The following is a 19063-nucleotide window of genomic DNA, read 5'->3' as shown; positions in this document are numbered from 1 at the left end:
TGCCTTTTCCAGCTTCTAGAATCTCCCGCATTCCTTGGTTCGTGGCCTTTCCTCCATCTTCAGAGACAGTAACATCTCATTTCTTGGACACTTCTTCCGTGGTCACATCTCTCTCTGAACTCTGTGGGGAAAGATTCCCAACTTTTAAGGACTCACGTAGTTAGATTGGGCACAGATAATCGAGAATAATCTCCCCATCTCAAGGTTCTGTATAACTTTAATCACATCTGCAGAGCCCGTTTTGCAATGGAAGGTGACATTCCCAGTTTCTGAGTATCAGGACGTGGACATCTTTGGGCACCATAGTACTTCCTACCAAGCGGGTGTTGTTTTTGTCTCCAATTTTATGAAGAGGAAACTGAGGTACAGAGAAGCAAAGGACCCGTCTCAGGCTCTGCAGCTGTTGAGTGGGGCGCGGGGTCCCAATCCAGCCCCCTGGCTCCAGAAGGGCTCCTGCTCACGAAGTCAGACGTCAGACAAAGAAAGGTACAGATGAAACAAAGAGCAAACTCTGAGGGTCACTTGCGTTGAGTCTTCTTGAGCGACTCCTGGATAGTAAGAGGCTAACCAGTCACAGGCAGGCAGAAGGAAGAGAAAGAACAGGGGTCTGAGGGATCCACAGAACGTCTTCACCTTTGCCGTGCTGTCCCCGGCCTCCCTCTCTGCCCCCTGGCTGCTACCCCGACCTCTGCAAGCTTAAGGTTCCAGTGTCCTGTGAGATCCATGTTCATTCTCTGACAGAGGTGCTCATGGCACGTGTTTTATTCATGATGAGAAAGTCGTCTCTGGGCACAGGGCCATGGGAGGTGATAGCCTTCTAGGCCTCGAGCTGACCTCCTTGGGGCAGGTTTAGAGCGTGATATCTGGGAGCATCTGCAGGGTGAGAAGAGGGCAGATTCTCCCCTGTACCCTCCCTGCATCCCCTAACCTATGGACAGATACCAAGACCTCTGGCTCCCTTTCTTTCCCCTGAGCAAGCACACTCAGCTTCCTGCCTCTCCCCAGCAAGTGTGTGGCCCGTAGGCTTGTTTCCCAAACTCTCTGCTCCAAAAGTGTTTCAAGGCCCTGAGGCTGCATAGCTGGCCTGTGTGGTAAGCGCCAGCACCTGTGACAACTTTACCTCCCAACACTCCAGAGCGTGTGGGTGACCGGCAGCTCCATGACACATGAGGGGGCCCTCGGAAAGCCCTCATGAGACCGCCACCATTTATGCCTGACCGATGTCCAGCACCGTAACAGCTGATTAGCTCTGGCATAAATATATAACATCAGAATAAGTAAACTCTCCACACTCTCTGTCTTATTCACCACATGCTCCGTCAATGGACATTTCCGGATTGATACAAAGTCCAAAGCACGACGCTGTGAAGCAGCTACTGTCCCTGCCTTCAAGGAGCAAATGTGGGTTGGGGAAGACGATGCCAAACCGTCACAATGCTGTGTGCCATCAGTGCAAGTGTGGCAGATATGCCCGGCTTCTGAGGTGCGGGAGAGAACACTGGCCAGGAGGAGGAGGTGTTGACAGATTGTTGGAATCCCGACTGACTAACGGGAACTTCCTCTGCCACCCCAGCGGAGGGCCAGGGTGCTCACTGCTGGGAGGGGCGAGCTGCGAAGGGGGAGCGATGGGCAGGCGCGGTCACCCGTGCTTCTTAGGCAGGACTTGAACTGCAGGGGAGGAGGAACTGAGGCAAGAGAGGCGGTGATGGGTGGGAGAAGCCTAACAGAGACTGTTGTGTTAGTCCCGGTCAGAAAGAATGAGCGTCTGGACTGGTGCCGTCCCATAGGAATGTAACTTGAGCCACAGCTGTAGTTTTAAGTGACATGGTAACCAAGTTAAAAAAAAGAAACAGGTGTAAATTAATTTTAATAACACATTTTATGCAACCCAACTAACTAAAATATTATGTTTTCAGTGTGTAATCAAGATAAAAATGATGAATGAGGTTTGTACACCCTTTATACTAACTCTTCCATATGAGGTGTGTTCCCACATTCACAGCATGCGATTTGGACTAGCCACATGCCCGGTGCTCAACAGCCCCTGGGCCAGCGGTCCAGACCAGGACGGGGCCAGTGAGGCCGCAGAGGAAGGAAGGAGCACATTCTTATCTACTACGTGATTGAAGAGGTGGATGCAGAGGGTAATGGAAAGGGAGGAATGGGACATGATCCCAACCTGAGAGATTGAGGAGGCATATGGACAGTCTTTTTGTGTAGGTGGTGGGTCCTGAAGATGAGATTCATACCCCGAACCTTCCGCCCTCCACTGGGTACAAACCCCTCGACAGTGGCAGGTTCCCAACCTGGGTGTGTTGAACCCCCGAAGGAGCTTTACCAAACTGCCTAATCTGCCCCCAGAAAATCTGATCTGATTGTGCTGGATGTGGCCTGGGCATCAGGGTTTAAAATGCTCCTAATGATGACTATACACAGCCGAGTGTGAGAGCCTCTGTGTCAGAGCATCCAGCACCAGGAGCAATCTGGGGAGTCCTCTCAGCTCTGCCCGCCGGACCTCCCCTTCTCGAGACCACCATTCTGCTTTGCCCATAACTTCCTTATTTAATTCATTGTGTTTTCTCCTGTATTCTTGGATTTAGGTGTCTATCTTACCCCACAAAACATTTTTGTTTTCTCTTCAAAAACCTACTTATTATTTTTGGGGGCCGCCCCTGTGGCCGAGTGGTTATGTTCGCGCTCTCCACGTCGGCGGCCCAGGGTTCATGGTTCGGATCCTGGGCATGGACCTGGCACCAGTCGTTGGGCCATACTGAGGGGGGCGTCCTGCATAGCTTAACTAGAAGGATCTACAACTAGAACATACAACTATGTGCTGGGGGGCTTTGGGGAGAAGAAGAGGAAAAAACCCTATTTATCATTTTGAAAACATAAGTCTTAACAGGTATCAGATGTGGAAAATGAGAACTTAGTTGCTAAGGGTCTTCACTCTGCGGTACAAATATGATCTTGGTGGGGATACTTCAGACAGCACAGAATGTTGGAGGTGAGTGCAGAGTAGTGCTCGATCAGTACCAGGCTGGCGCGGTGAGGCGCCCTCTGGCGTCTCAAGACTGTTTATTGACTGGCTTTGCTACTAAGTCAACTAGCAGGAAAGGTCAGGTTCACTTTGGCAGACGCATGAATTTCTGTCCTCTGCTCTGGCCTCCACCCCGTCCACATCGTGAAAAGGCGTCTGTGAACGTTGCAGTGTAATTCCTCTCACCTCCTGGGAGGAGCTGCCTGGATGCTGGCAGTTTTCCTTCTTTTCAATTGTGAGGCATTCACTCTCACATGAGGGTGTTCCTTCCAACTGCACTTCTGTCAATGAGCACCTCTCACAGAGAAAGGTGCTGAAGGAGGAGAGCAGCCCTCCAGGAGTGTGTGGCCAGAGAACGTTCCCACAGATAGAGGAGAGATGCTGGAGGGCACACAACTAGGTGGATGCAGGTGCGTGTGCTCTGCATTCCCCTCCCGTGACCGCAGGGCACGTGCTAGCCCCGAGGGGTGGGTCGAAGGGACCCTACAGAACGGGAAACCCTGACCTGTCAGACTGCGTGCGGCAAACCCTACTGAGACTCAGCCTTGTTCTGAGCGCCTCTGAGGGGCCTGGTGGGTTCAGAGTCTGATTTCCCAGCAGTGAGCACTGAGTGGAATCAGAGATTCGAAGTAACTGCAAGATAAGGTGTCTGGAAGGCCTTTTAGGGCACACAGCCTATAACAACTAGGTTCTCCAGGTGCAGACTAGGGGCTGACATGCCGGAGAGCAGCTGTCTTTCTTGGTGCCAGGGCCTTGCCAGCATTTCTCAATGATACATTTCTGGGACAGTCCAACAATATCTGGTATCTGGAAACCTTGTTGGCCAGAATTCTAGGTGGCTGGGGGAGGGCATGACAAGAGAGCAAAGAAAAGGCCACAAGCAGAATTTGGAAGTACTGCCAACCAGTTGGCAACTGGCTCGATCAAGACAGACCTGTGCATTCTGAGTCCTGACGAAGAGTCCATATTCACCCATAGTTCACAGTAGATTTGAAAACAGGTTGTTTAAAATGTAAAATGTAACGAGGCACATTTCCATGGTGATATGAAAATTAATAAACAGAAACCTCACGATATTGGAGTCAGGAGACCAGAGGGGGAGCTCTCACGCCCTAGGAAGAAGGCAGACACCCACGGGAAGAAAAAAGACTTCTTCTCGCCTGGCAACAGCTCAGCCAATGAGAGACTGTCACCATTCAGTCAATGACAAGCCACTACACTTCCAACTCCCATCTCCTCCCATGGACTCTTTGTTTACGATTGCCTCCCCCACTTCCTCTTCCCCCCGCAAAAGGGCTTCTCCTCCCGTGTTGCTGGGACTTGCACGTGGCTTGCCATGGTCACAGACCCCAGTTGCAATTCTTTCTCATCCAGAATAAACCCTTTTTGCTAGAGAAATAACTGCCTATTTGTTTAAGGTCAACAGTGACAACTTTGATATTTTCAACAATGCCCCAGCCTGGCATTGCCTAATCTAGCAAAGAGTTTGAAACGATTAAAAACGTGGGGAAGAAGTGGAATTCTACCATAACCCCAGCTGACAACCAAACCTGAGAAGAATTTCCTTTCACTGTATGATTCAGTAGGCGGCCCTGGGCCTCAGGAAGTGTCTGGTGCTGTTCACTCCCACGTCCCTGGACAAGTGAGCCACACTTACACTCGGAGTGCATGTGGCTTTTGCAACAAGAACTCTGTCCCCTTGTTTTAATTGTCAGTGAGAATGTGAATACTGTTCTTCTGTGAAGAGGAATGCAGGGCAGCCATCCCACTACAGGGTAAATAGAGGAGGGAAGGAGGAGACGCAGGCCCAGCATCTGGTGGAGAGGCAGTTCCTATCTACTCCATCTGTAAGGACTTGACATCAACCATTTGGGTCCCAATAGGATTGGGATGAAGAAAAAAGAAAATCCATGCTCAGACAGTGCCTTTTATTCCTCTTCTCTTCTGCTCACACAACATGTGTAAACCTATACATGTACATAAACATGTATAGACTTCTACTTATTTAATTGTAATTGGTTGTTGATATGTTTGTCTCCTCAAGTCAAGAGTCATGTCTGTTTTTTCTTTAGCAAGATAACAGTTGGACTAAATTGATAAGTCAGTTGGTGCACTAGCTTTCTATTGCTGCTTTGACAAATGACCACAAACTTAGTTTAAAACAACACAAGTTTATTACCTTGGAGTTCTTTAGGCTGTGAATCTGAAAAGGGCCTCACTGGGCTAACATCAAGATGTTGGTACAGCTGCATTCCCTCTGGAGGGTCATGGGAAGAAGGTGTTTCCTTGACTTCTCCAGATTCTAGAGCCTGCCCATATCCCTTGGCTTATGGCCTCTCCCTCCTTCTTCAAAGCCAGCAGTGGCAGGTTAAGACCTTCTCATGAGTAGTTCTACGCGAGTAGCTCTAACGCTGACCCTTCTGGCTCTCTCTTCCACTTACAAGGACCTTATGATTAATTGGTCCCATGCAACTGATACAGGATCATCTCCCTACCTTCATCTCAGCTAGTTAGCAACCCTCATTCCTTCTTCAGCTTAATTCCCCTTGCCATGGTAAGGCAATGTATTCACCAGTTCTGGGTATTACGACATGGATATCTTTGGGGGCCATTATTCTGCCAACCACATCCACCAGTATGCTTGGCCCATTGTAGGCATGCAATGCAGACTTCTTAAACAAAATAAAGTAAACAAATATACCTTTATATTCAAACTCTATTGAATTGACCTAAATTTTACCATATTGCCTCTTAACAATTGTCATTTTCTATCTGTGTTCAAGCCATCACTTTTTCCTCATCCTCTAAATTAAATCACTGTAACAGTTACTAAAGTTTCCAAATATACTGCTTCCTGTACAATAGGGATCATTGTGTATCCTCAGCAGCAGCCTGGCAGAAGAACAAAACAACATGCACTGAGTCTGAACGTGATAATTCAGCAAACAGACGGAGGGCCAGGGCGTCAGGGGCTGGGAGGCACTGACCGCCATGAGATGCAGAGGGCTCGCGTCTGCTTCCGCTTACAGCTGACCAATTGTGAGTCCATTCCCAGCTCGGTAGATGAAGCTGAACCTGAATCGGTTAAAACCGAATGATGTTTACCGGCCTTGGGCAGTACCCTGACACTGTTGGGGTGCCACGGCCTAGGAGGTCTGCTTTCTCTTAGCTCCAATCTAGAAGTAGCTCCTCTCCAGAGTAAGTGGACTTCAAAATATTCCTCCTGCTGCCACAGCATGGCAGAATGTGAACTGTGGGGCCCTGAGTGCTTGCTGAGAGAAAAAAACCTCAAAGCGACACAAAGAAAGAAAGAAAGCATCCTTCAATAACCAGGAGTGGATGGCAGGTATTGTGCAGTGCGTACTGGAAGGAAGAAAAGCTGCTTTGGGACTTCCATTAACAAAGACGCATTTAAAGTGCACTCTGAACAGGTGCGCAAGCACAGAGAGAACTTTTCTCCATGCAGCAGAAGAGAACTGGCGCAGGAAAAGAACAGTGTGTGACACGTGGAGCAGGGCTGGCTGAACCGTGATCATGTGAGAAAATGAGCAGTCAGCACTGAGCCATGACGGAATGCTCATGCTGAACACTTACAGGGCATTTTCCAAGTGCCAGGAACTGTGTGAGTGCTTGACGTAGTTTATTGCATTACTGTAATGCACTGAGGAGACTGATGGTCAGAGACGTTGAGTAACTTACCCCAGGACATACAGCTGATGGACACTGAATTCAAATACAGGCACCTGATTGCAAAACCTATTATCCTAATCACTGCCCTGTTTTTCAACAGTCACTTAGGGAAGAAAAATTGGAATCAGTATTAGAAGTCACCATATTAGTATCATTGGTTGTTGGATATACTCATCTTGGAATTAATTCTCCAAATTAGAATTAAGCTGTTCCTGGTCCTGATTTTTTAGAGTAGGTCCAGCAATTCTCAACTAATCTCTAACAATCCTTGTATTAAAGAACTGTTTGGTTATGTTTATAGATTACATCTGGCCCAAGTAGACCCCACTACAGATTGTGTTCAGGAATCTACAGCACCCAGAACGTAAAGCTGCCATGGCCAGGCGCCCTTCTGCTTGGGCTGCTACGGAGCATGTACACTCTTGTTTGGCATTCACCATGGATTTGGTAACGGGTGGAACTCAGTTCACACCAAGGAGGACTTTTTCTGTAAGACCAGGAGGTAAGTCCTCCATAAAGCATGTCAGAAACTCCCTATTCTGTGTGGTCGCATGAGAACGCTGGTCCCTGTAACTCCCTTGGTCCTGACGCAGAGGCAAGACTCACTGTCTCAGCATCAGGAGAAACAGGAGTCACTGTTTGGTGTTCCATCCTTAGCCTCTTATTCATTCAGAGTCGCTGCTCATGACCCCACAGGCTGTACTCTGCTCTACTCCAGGGCGCCCCCCAAGACTGGTGGAAGAGGCCCCCAGAGTGGTTCAGTGTTGTGGTTCCAAGCTGGTCCCAAACATGTGGTCACATGCATCCCCAAGATGAGCGTGCAGCCTGTGGGGAGATTCACAGCTGACATGCCTTCCCCACAATGCAGATTTCTAAGTAACTGAAATAACTAATTGACACTTTTACTACTTAGTCCTCTAGAAGCCCTCAGCACTGTGGGCCACTCTCTCTTCCCTTCGTCTACATATTTTTCTGTCCTGCTCTCTCTTCTTCTCCTCTGTCCATCCCCTCACCCCTCCCATGTCTCCAAGGGTCTCGGTTCAGTCCACCTGTCCCCTCATTCGACAAACTGCACCTACACACTCTTGACTCTCAAACCTGCCTCAGGAGCCTGACCGCTCCTCTGAGCTTTGCGCCTGAGCTGGGTTTCAGCTGCTCACGGGCTTTCCCATCCTGGATGTTCCACTGCTGTTTCTAAGCCAAATGTCCAAACTCACTGTGGAAACCCACTTTCCGACCTGAGTTCTCCATTCAACCCCTCTCCCTGGGCCACAGCTCCAATCACACAAGACCTGGTTCTTTTCCTAAGTCATTTTTGAAGCTGCCCCCTCTTCCACTTGTGATGTCAACGCCCTCTGCAGGCTCTCGGTCCCTCCCTGGGGTCATCGCTGCGACAGCTGCACTGGCTGCAGCCCTGTCTTGTGCTCTTCCACACTAGAACCTTTCCGTGTTGGGTCATCGTGCCTCCACTGTTGCATATCTTCACCAGCTTTCTAACCGGAAGGGGGTCCTCCTCTCACCTGGCGGCTAGCCATCCGCTCTTGCTCCAGCTGCCTTTCTGGCCTCGTCGCCTGCACACCCAGGTGTGCCCTGTGCCAGCACTAGAGCATCACCCGCAGTCCCCTCAGCGTGGGGCGCTGCCTCAGCCTGTATACCTGTGCACCTGCCCAGATGTCTGCCCTTTGCTATTCTGGTCCGCTTCTGCCTCCGCCTCCAAGGAGGCCCCTAGGTTGGCTCATGGGGGAGGGGGTTTCCTGATGGCGCAGTCAGCTTCTCTTCCCTGCTGTTGCGCAGACATGCCCAGACATGCCTGGAGGAGGGCATCTGTGAGTCATTGGTTTGCAGAAACAGAGTCCTTGCAGGCCAGAACCATGTCACAGTCACTGGTTCCCCAGCCCTGAGGCTGTGCCCTGACACCCTGGGCACCATGATGGGCGGTGGGTACATGTGTGATGCATTACTCTCTGCATCTCCCTCTATTCATGTTCTTTTCAGGAAAGCATAGGGAAAGCAAAGGAACTCACTAAGGCTATGTGAGGGGAGGGTGATGCTTATGTCCAGATCAGGTCACTCGACACTGAATTGGTTATTACCTGACTGCCTGCCTTGATCTGCTCCTTCCTCAACCCAGATTCCATTGGTGAGGCTGAGAATGCCTGCCATTGGCTGCCGGCTGCCAGAATAGGTCTGACTCATTGGCCTCATGTCACCCTGAGAAATGCTGTTACTTGCTTTATGATGAATATCAACAAAGTCACTTTATCCAGATTCTTGGACACAGAAGTTCAGGGTCTTGTTGCTTGTGGCTGGGTGTGAGAATTTAGAGATTACATTAGCATTTGAAGGGAGGCCACAGAACAGTGTTTGAGACAACTCTGTGCATAGTCACTGTGCAAGCAGGCCATGAAACGCTCGGGACCCTGTGTACACAAAGACGAGGGTTTTATCTGTTTCTTTCTTTGGGGGAAGGACTGAATCTGGAGGGTGGAGTCCATGAACCTTTTGAGATTGGGTGCAAAAATGTATGGGAATTAGCGTATATTCATTGCTCCCGGGCAGAATCTGTGGCTTCTCAAGGGCATGTGTGATTCTAAAGATGTTAACTTTAGAAGCCCAGGGAAGACTAAGGGGTGAAACTAGTCGTCAGCGTTAGTAGATTCGGAGAGGCATTCCCAGGTTTGCTCAGAGACTTCCAGATAATCATGAGACACTCTATTTCTGTATAAGCCCTTGGCTTGTAAGAAGTACACACGTGCCAAGAATCAGTTGTTCAGAATGTCAAATGTTCTACACCCAGATCTTGTGTAAGTAAGTCGATGACAAAAGGAAAGAAAAGTAGCTGGCAGAAGAGCAAGTGTTCAGTCACTGATCGCTGCCTTCTTTTTCTTGCTCGACAAATGTCGCCCTGGTGTTGGAGAGAGCACTTGGCTTTGCTCCTTCGATGTTCTGTTGGGGTGTGCCCCATCACACCTGGTATTTATGCAGTCTTCAGAGACCCAACCGACAAGCTGTTGAGAGCATGCCCTGTCATTCTTATTCCATGAGCACAGGATTTCACACGAGGCGGGCTGACAGGATCTACCATAACTCTGCTGTTATGGAAGGAGGTCGTGCAGCACTGACAGTAATTGAACACTTATGGCAAAGGCTGAAAGGGCAAACACCCAACTGTGTGGAAGGAGGTCCTGACTGCAAGAAACCCATAGTCTGGTGAGGAGTCAGATGTGCTGGTTACAGCTTCATCTGCTGGGGGCTCAGGTGGGAACAGACCCCCAGCGCTGGGGAGTGCAGGGCGGGAACAGCTCATACCAGCTGGGTGTCAGGCGGATGGCGTTAACTGGGCAGTCTGAGTGAATGCCCAGGGCCTTCCTTGCTTGTTCAGCCCTCACTTAAATATATGGACATACTTGCTTTTGGTTCACATTTAACACTTTTCCCCTGCCCTAGCCTCAGCTACAATGGTTTTCATTAGCTAAAATTGTACTCCTAGATATTATTATTTGCACACTGTAGTTAAGAGCTCCTGGAAGTTATATGGACTAGATTTTAACTGCTTAACGCTCATAAATAGCACATTATCTTCTGTTATCTCAAGCAAGCATTGATACTGTGGAGCTAAAAAAATACAATCCTCCATGATTTGTGTCCTATTATGCATATTGGGGTATAGCAAAGTATTTCCGGTCCCCCTTAATCTGATCTATTGCTTAAAGTTAGTGGGGTTCAACTTTTTTCTCCAGATTCTCATCATAGCACATCATTTCTTTAATTCTAATGATTATAATGGGGGCGGACTGTGGCCAAAACCAAGAGGATAGATAACAATATGTATGCAGCTTATTACAAAGCAGGGCTGGTAATATGTAGGGTAGATTGGTGACTTGATTGGTGTTATCGGCAAAAGGACTGTTTCTAATAACAGATTAGTGTGATTACCAAATTTTGAATTTGTGTTTTCCTTATAGTTATGACAAAGAGCTTTCTGGGCAACAAATCTCAAGACTTCCATCAGACAGGCTACAAAGCACTCTGACTTTCTGCTGCATTCATTGTACTGTTTGCGGCTTTGATGAGCTCCTCATAGGCCACTTTTCCCAAAAGTCTATGAATGTGACTCCCACATAGGATGGGGACTCCTGGATGTCTCCAGAATATATCTGTGGCCATTTATCAGACTCCAACACAACAGGCCACTGACAGTGTGACTGCAGCACATTGCAATGTGTGCCATCTTGACTTTTAAAGTTTCAGTGTCTGAACTTTGTAAATTAGTAACTTTTAGCTGGGAAATTATAGCATGGAATGAGAGGTTCTCAGAATGTCTGTAAGAAGGGTGAATATTTTCTCCAAATAGTCCTTTGGTTGTTGGGACTAAGCCAGGCTTCCAGTAGCCACTGGTGCTGTAACAGCTTCAAAACTCCAAAGGACTACCCTAAACGGGCACATCATCACATAAACTCCCAACAGCTCAAAGAGCTGACTTGTAGGGCAAACCAGATGGGAGAAAGGTCCGAGCATGTGCAGGTAGGTGGGTAGGTGCCAGGTGCCGGGGTGGGGGAGGGGGGAGGGGGAAGGGGTTCCACATGGTTAATCAGATAGATACCTTTTCTGGCCGAGCTGGTTCGGAAGAGAAAACACCAGGTAAATCACCAAACACTGTGTACACGGGAGGGGCAGCTGGTCAAGGTCCTGTGATGAGTGACTCAGCAGACGCTTGGTAACCACACACACACTCCTGCCAAACTGGGCCTTCCCTGGACAGTAAATGCAGGTTGAAGTGTTTCTGTGTGGGTTTGCCTCTTCTCCATTGACTGTTCCTCCAGGCCTTACAGAGTTCCAGAAGTGCACCTTCCTAAGGAGCAGTGGAGGGGGAGAATTACACTCCATTTCTTTGTTTACAAACTGGGAATAATAAAACCTCTCTTGAAGGACCACTGTGAGGATCAGACATAGTTTATGTAGAGCAAGGTGCAGGCACATAGACTGTTACCTGTTCTCCTCGTGTGTGAAAGCGGGAACAAGGCCAGGTCACCACTTAGTGCTCCCACAGCCATTAGGCCACAATGGTAATCTATTTTCTGTTTGCAAAAGTACAAAAAGATACAGTTTACCTCAACTGTAAAATATCATATTAACAGGCACCTCAACGGTTGTTGTAAAGATTAAATGAGTTAATGCAGTAATACACTCTGCTCACAGCCATGCAGAGTCAACAAATGTTAGCTATTGTTGTTGTTACGCAAACGCATGAGGGGTCAACACCAGGAATTTGGGGACTCGGGATTCAGCATCTTTCTGGAAATGGGGTGGGAACTTGAGCAACTCAACTTGCTGCCAGTTCCCTCCTTTGTTGGTGGTGATGGTCTTGAGCGCAGCTGTGACCCACCCAGCACACAACAGTGTCTGTTTGTCAGAAGAAATCATTTATGTAAAACAGTGACATTTAAACTGGAAACACATGCAAATTATTTTTATGTATTTTTAGGTTCCCAGCAGTCAGGGAAAAAATAGCAAATTAATTAATCAGAAAAAGTTTACAATAGAGTTGCTCATTTGTGTCCGTGCTTATTTAAGTTAAATCTCCTGACTTAAATGAGTTGTCAGCATCCACCTGCTGCTGCCACTAGCATGGATGCTCTGGTGGCGGAACGCCTTCATCTTGCTTTATTTATGGATGTCGATGTCTTCCAAGTGCTTAGCGCAGTCTGTCACATGGTTGGAATTTAATAAACGTCTGTTGAATTGAAGTGATAATGTACTAAATTTCCTAAGAGTGTACTCCCGGAATTTCACATACCTTGTTCCTCCCCCTGCCATGGGGCACAGCCTTGTCTAAATTGTCACATACAAAAGCTTTGGGTTTGAGGAAATGAAAGAAATGCTGTTCTCTTATATATAATAAAGGAAAAACTCAGAGGGATTCCATCAAATGGTGAAGAGTTTGAATGCACACAGATGGCAGCTCTTGGGGGTGAAGTAATGAAATCAAGGCTGGCTGGTGAAGTATGACACAGATGACGGGCAGGAACTTGGGACTTGTGTCTGCAGTGAGCTGAATTGAGGCCTGTCACCGAATGTTTGCAGAACTCACTTTCTCACCTGCAAGCTGAGATTCTTGAAGAATAGATTTTGAGATATGAACTTGGCCTACTGCTGACACTAAATGTCAAAAACTTTGATCAATGATAGGGCATTTGAATAACATTGAATTTCTTTCCCTTTTTCCAGGCTTTATTTTTTTTTTCATTGAGTTAATGATAGGTTACAATCTTGTGAAATTTCAGTTGTACATTAATGTTTGTCATTCGTGTTGTAGGTGCACCACTTCACCTTTTGTGCCCACCCCTCACCCCACCTTTCCCCTGGTATCCACTAAACTGTTCTCTTAGTCCACATTTTTAAATTCCTCATATGAGTGGAGTCATACACAGATTATCCTTCTCTAGCTGGCTTATTTCACTTAACATAATTCCCTCAAGGTCCATCCATGTTATTGCAAATGGAATGATTTGGTTCTGTTTTGCAGCTGAGTAGTATTCCATTGTATATGTGTACCACATCTTCTTTATCCATTCATCTGTTGATGGGCACTTAGGTTGCTTCCACATCTTGGCTATTGTAAATAATGCTGCAATGAACATTGGGGTGCATAGGACTTTTGGGATTGCTGACTTCAAGCTCTTTGGATAAATACCCAGTAGTGGGATGGCTGGATCGTATGGTAGTTCTATTTTTAATTTTTTGAGGATCTCCATACTGTTTTCCATAGTGGCTGCACCAGTTTGCATTCCCACCAGCAGTGTATGAGGGTTCTTTTTCTCCACAACCTCTCCCACATTTGTTACTATTAGTTTTAGATATTTTTGTCATTCTAATGGGTGTAAGATGATATCTTAGTGTAGTTTTGATTTGCATTTCCCTGATGATCAGTGATGATGAGCATCTTTTCATGTGCCTATTGGCCATCTGTATATCTTCTTTGGAGAAATGTCTGTTCATGTCTCCAGCCCATTTTTTGATCGGGTTGTTTGATTTTTTGTTGTTGAGTTGTGAGAGTTCTTTATATATTATGGATATTAAGCCTTTGTCAGATATATGACTTGCAAATATTTTTTCCCAGTTAGTGGGTTGTTTTTTTTGTTTCAATCCTGTTTTCATTTGCCTTGAAGAAGCTCTTTAGTCTGATGAAGTCCCATTTGTTTATTCTTTCTATTGTTTCCCTTCTGTGAGAAGACATGGTGTCCGAAAAGATCCTTTTAATACTGATGTCAAAGAGTGTACTGCCTACGTTTTATTCTAGAAGTCTTATGGTTTCAGGTCTCACCTTTAGGTCTTTGATCCATTTTGAGTTTATTTTGGTGAATGGTGAAAAAGAGTGGTCAATTTTCATTCTTTTAGATGTGGCTTTCCAGTTTTCCCAGCACCATTTGTTGAAAAGACTTTCTTTTCTCCATTGTATGCCCTCATCTCCTTTGTCGAAGATAAGCTGTCCACAGATGCATGGTTTTATTTCTGGGCTTTCAATTCTGTTCCATTGATCTGTGCATCTGTTTTTGTACCAGTACCATGCTGTTTTGATTACTGTAGCTTTGTAGTATGTTTTGAAGTCAGGGATTGTGATGCCTCCTGTTTTGTTCTTTTTTCTCAGGATTGCTTTAGAAATTCGGGGTCTTTTGTTGCCCCATATGAATTTTAGGATTCTTTGTTCTAATTCTGTAAAGGATGTCATTGGGATTCTGAATGGGATAGTGTTGAATCTGTAGATTGCTTTAGGTAGAACAGACATTTTCACTATGTTTATTCTTCCAATTCATGTACATGGAACATCTTTCCATCTCCTTATGTCGTCATCCATTTCTCTCAGACAGGCCTTGTAATTTTCATTATATAGGTCCTTCACTTCCTTAGTTAAATTTACCCCAAAAAAATTATTTTATTTTTTTGTTGCGATTGTGAATGGTATTGTGTTCTTGAGTTCTTTTTCTGTTAGTTCATTATTGGAGTATAGAAATGCTACTGACTTACGCAAATTGATTTTGTACCCTGCAACTTTGCTGTAGTTGTTGATTACTTCTAAGAGTTTTCCAATGGATTCTTTGGGGTTTTCTATATATAACATCAAGTCGTCTGCAAGCAGCGAGAGTTTCACTTCTTCCCTCTCTCTTTGGATTCCTTTTATTCCTTTTTCTTGCCTGATTGCTCTGTCCAGGACCTCCAGTACTATGTTAAATAAGAGTGGTGATAGAGGGCATCCTTGTCTTGTTCCTGTTTTCAGGGGGATGGTGTTCAGTTTTTGCCCATCGAGTATGATGTTGGCTATGGGTTTGTCATATATGGCCTTTATTATGTTGAGGTAGTTTCCTTCTATGCCCATTTTGTTCAGAGTTTTCATCATAAATGGCTGTTGGATCTTGTCAAATGCTTTCTCTGCATCTATTGAGATGATCATGTGGTTTTTATTCCTCAGTTTGTTGATGTGGTGTATCTGGTTGATTGATTTGCGGATGTTGAACCATCCCTGTGTCCCTGGTATGAATCCCACCTGATCATGATCTATGATCCTTTTGATGAATTGCTGAATTCTGGTTGCCAAAATTTTGTTTAGAATTTTTGCATCTATGTTCATCAGTGATATTGGCCTGTAGTTCTCTTTTTTCATGGTGTCCTTGTCAGGTTTTGGTATCAGCGTGATGTTGGCCTCATAGGATGGGTTAAGAAGTGTTCCATCCTCCCTAATTTTTTTGGAATAGCTTGAAAAGGATAGGTATTAAATCCTCTCTGAAAGTTTGGTAAAATTCCCCAGGAAAGCCATCTGGTCCTGGGGTTTTATTCTTTGGGATGTTTTTGATTGCTGTTTCAATCTCTTTCCTTGTGTTTGGTCTGTTCAAATTGTCTGCTTCTTCTTGAGTGAGCTTTGGGAGATTGTAGGAGTCCAAGAATTTATCCATTTCCTCTAGGTTATCCATTCTGTTGGCATATAGTTTTTCGTAGTATTCTCTTATAATCCATTGTACTTCTGCAGAGTCTGTTGTTATTTCTCCTCTTTCATTTCTGATTTTGTTTATTTGAGCTTTCTCCCTTTTTTTCTTTGTAAGTCTGGCTAGGGGTTTGTCAATTTTATCTTCTCAAAGAACCAGCTCTTTGTTTCATTGATCCTTTCTACTGCCTTTTTTGTTTCAATAGTATTTATTTCTGCTCTGATTTTTATTATTTCTCTCCTTCGGCTGACTTTGGGCTTTATTTGTTCTTTTTTCTCTAGTTCAATTAGGTGTAGTTTAAGATTGCTTATTTGGGATTTTTCTTGTTTGTTAAGATGTGCCTGTATCGCGATGAATTTTCCTCTTAATACAGCTTTTGCTGCATCCCATATGAGTTGGTATGGCATGTTATCATTTTCATTTGTTTCCAGGTATTTTTTGATTTCTTTTTTAATTTCTTCAATGATCCATTGCTTGTTTGGTAGTGTGTTGTTTAGTCTCCACATCTTTGTGCCTTTCTCAGCTTTTTTCTTGTAATTAATTTCTAGCCTTATAGCATTATGATCGGAGAAGATGCTTGTTATTACTTCAATTTTTTTAAATTTGTAGAGGCTTGACTTGTTTCCCAATATATGGTCTATCCTTGAGAATGTTCCATGTGCACTTGAGAAGAATGTGTAATCTGCTGTTTTAGGATGGAGTGATCTATATATGTCTATTAAGTCCAATTGTTTTAGTTTTTCATTTAGCTCCACTATTTCCTTGTTGATTTTCTGTCTGGATGATCTGTCAATTGATGTGAGTGGGGTGTTGCGGTCCCCTAGTATTATTGTGTTGTTTTTAACATCTTCCTTTAGGTCTGTTAATAGTTGCTTTATGAATCTTGGTGCTCCTGTGTTGGGTGCATAGATATTTATAAGCGTTATTTCTTCTTGATGAAGTGTCCCTTTTTTTTTTTTTTAAAGATTTTATTTTTTCCCTTTTTCTCCCCAAAGCCCCCTGGTACATAGTTGTATATTCTTCGTTGTGGGTCCTTCTAGTTGTGGCATGTGGGATGCTGCCTCAGCGTGGTTTGATGAGCAGTGCCATGTCCACGCCCAGGATTCGAACCAACAAAACACTGGGCCACCTGCAATGGAGTGCGCGAACTTAACCACTCGGCCACGGGGCCAGCCCCCCGATGAAGTGTCCCTTTGATCATTATATATTGTTCCTCTGTGTCTCTCTTTACCTGTCTTATTTTGAAATCCACTTTGTCTGATATAAGAATTGAAACACCTGCCTTTTTTTTGCTTGCTATTAGCTTGAAGTATTGTCCTCCACCCCTTCACTCTGAGCTTGTGTTTGTCCTTGTGGCAGTGGTGTGTTTCCTGGAGGCAACAAATTGTTGGATCTTGTTCTTTAATCCATTTTGCCACTCTGTGTCTTTTTATTGGAGAGTTCAATCCATTTACATTGAGAGTGATTATTGATGCATGTGGACTTAATGCTGTCAATGTGTTGCTCATTACCTTGTTTTCCTGCATTTCTTTTCCTGTGTGCTTTAGCTTACCCATTTAATACTGCAATTTCTTATGCTGGGTTTCTTAGATTTTTCCTTATTTCTGTTTTGTGGCTCTGTTCTGTTTTTCAGTTTAGTGGCTACCCTGAAGTTTGTATTTAGAATCTCGTGTATAATATAGTCTATTCTCTGGTGGTCTCTTACTTACTTGGCCTAGACTGATTTAGACCCTTTGCTCTTCCCCTCCTAAATAATTATTTTCCTTTCTTATTCCAACTCGTGTTATGAATTTGTAGTTAAGAGTGATAAGATCATCCTTGCTTTGGCAGTTTCCTTACCTTTACCCTAATGCTATAGTTGAATATTTGCTATCCTGTTCTGGTTCTATCCACTGGTCTCCCTACTCTGTGATTTGTGACCCCTTTCCCCCTTTTTTATTTTTTCAGGTATGAGAGCCTTCTTGAGGATTTCTTGTAGTGGAGGGCTTTTAGTTACAAATTCCCTTAACTTTTGTTTGTCTGGAAAAGATTTAATTTCTCCCTCAAATCTGAAGGAAATTCTTGCTGGATAGAGTATTCTTGGCTGAAGATTTTTATCTTTTAAAGCTTTGAATATGTCACTCAATTCTCTCCTAGCTTGTAGGGTTTCCATAGAGAAATCCGCTGAAAGTCTGATAGGAGCTCCTTTGTAGGTTATTCTCTTGTGTCTTGCTTCCCTGAGTATTCTTTCTTTGTCTTTCCTTTTTGCCATTTGTACTATGTGCCTTGCAGTAGGTCTTTTTACATTGACAAATCTAGGAGATCTGAAATCTTCCTCTACACACATTTCTCCATCAATCCCTAGATTTGGGACGTTCTCTTCTATAATTTCATTAAGCACACTTTCTGCTCCATTTTCCTTCTCCACGTTCTCAGGAATTCCGATGATCCTTAAGTACTTTCTCTTTATTGAATCCACTATCTCTCGGAGATTTTCCTCGTTTTTTTTTTTAATTCTTAGTTCTCTTTCTTCCTCTGTCTGGAGCCATTCAGCCTGTCTATCTTCAATTATGTTAATTTGTCCTTCTATGGTGTCTACACGGACATTCAGGGAATCCGTATTCTGTTTTATCTGGTCCATTGTGTTTTTCATCTCTAGTAATTCTGTTTGATTCTTCTTTATAATTTCAATCTCTTTTGTGAAGTAACTCCAGAACTCATTGGCTTGTTTCTCTATCTTTCTCTCTACCTCATTGAGTTTTTTGATTATAGCTGCTCTGAACTCATTTTCACTTAGTTTACCTAATTCTAAGTCCTCAGGACTTAATTCTATGTTTTTATTGTTTTCCTTCTGGTCTGGGGCTTTTATAAATTGCTGGATGGTAGAGGAGCGGTTTTTTCTCATGGTGGTAGAATTCGGTTGCAGTTACAGCCTGTCCCTACTAGATGGGGGTCAAGAGCCACGTGTTCTGAGCTCTCTACCTTCGGGCAAGATGGTGGCGCCCAGTGTGCTTTTCTGTCAGGGAGGGGCTGCTATTCTCACCACCGATCTGGTTTCAGATCAGTTCTGTTCTCTGGTCTCCCAAGGCCCTGGGTTTAGGGGGTCCCCGTGCACGGAAGCTTTCCCCATCAGCGGGTTTCCACTGTACCAGCAGCGGGAGTCCTGGATGATCCCCTGGTCACACGGCCCCTCCCCCACTCCTTCCCAGACCCACGCAGCAGCGTCACACACTCTAGGGGAGGGAGCGATGTTCTCTCCTACCGTTCCAGCTCCTCTGAGGCCGGCAGCAAGGTCTCTGTCCTCTGCCTTCTTGGTATTGTAGGTCTCTAACATGTTGGCATTAGATTTCTTCTGTGAAATTCAGTTTTTCCAATCCTT

The sequence above is a fragment of the Equus quagga genome, chromosome 12, assembly GCF_021613505.1.
Source record: "Equus quagga isolate Etosha38 chromosome 12, UCLA_HA_Equagga_1.0, whole genome shotgun sequence".
Taxonomy (NCBI): domain Eukaryota; kingdom Metazoa; phylum Chordata; class Mammalia; order Perissodactyla; family Equidae; genus Equus; species Equus quagga.
Note: the sequence above shows the minus strand (reverse complement) of the source record.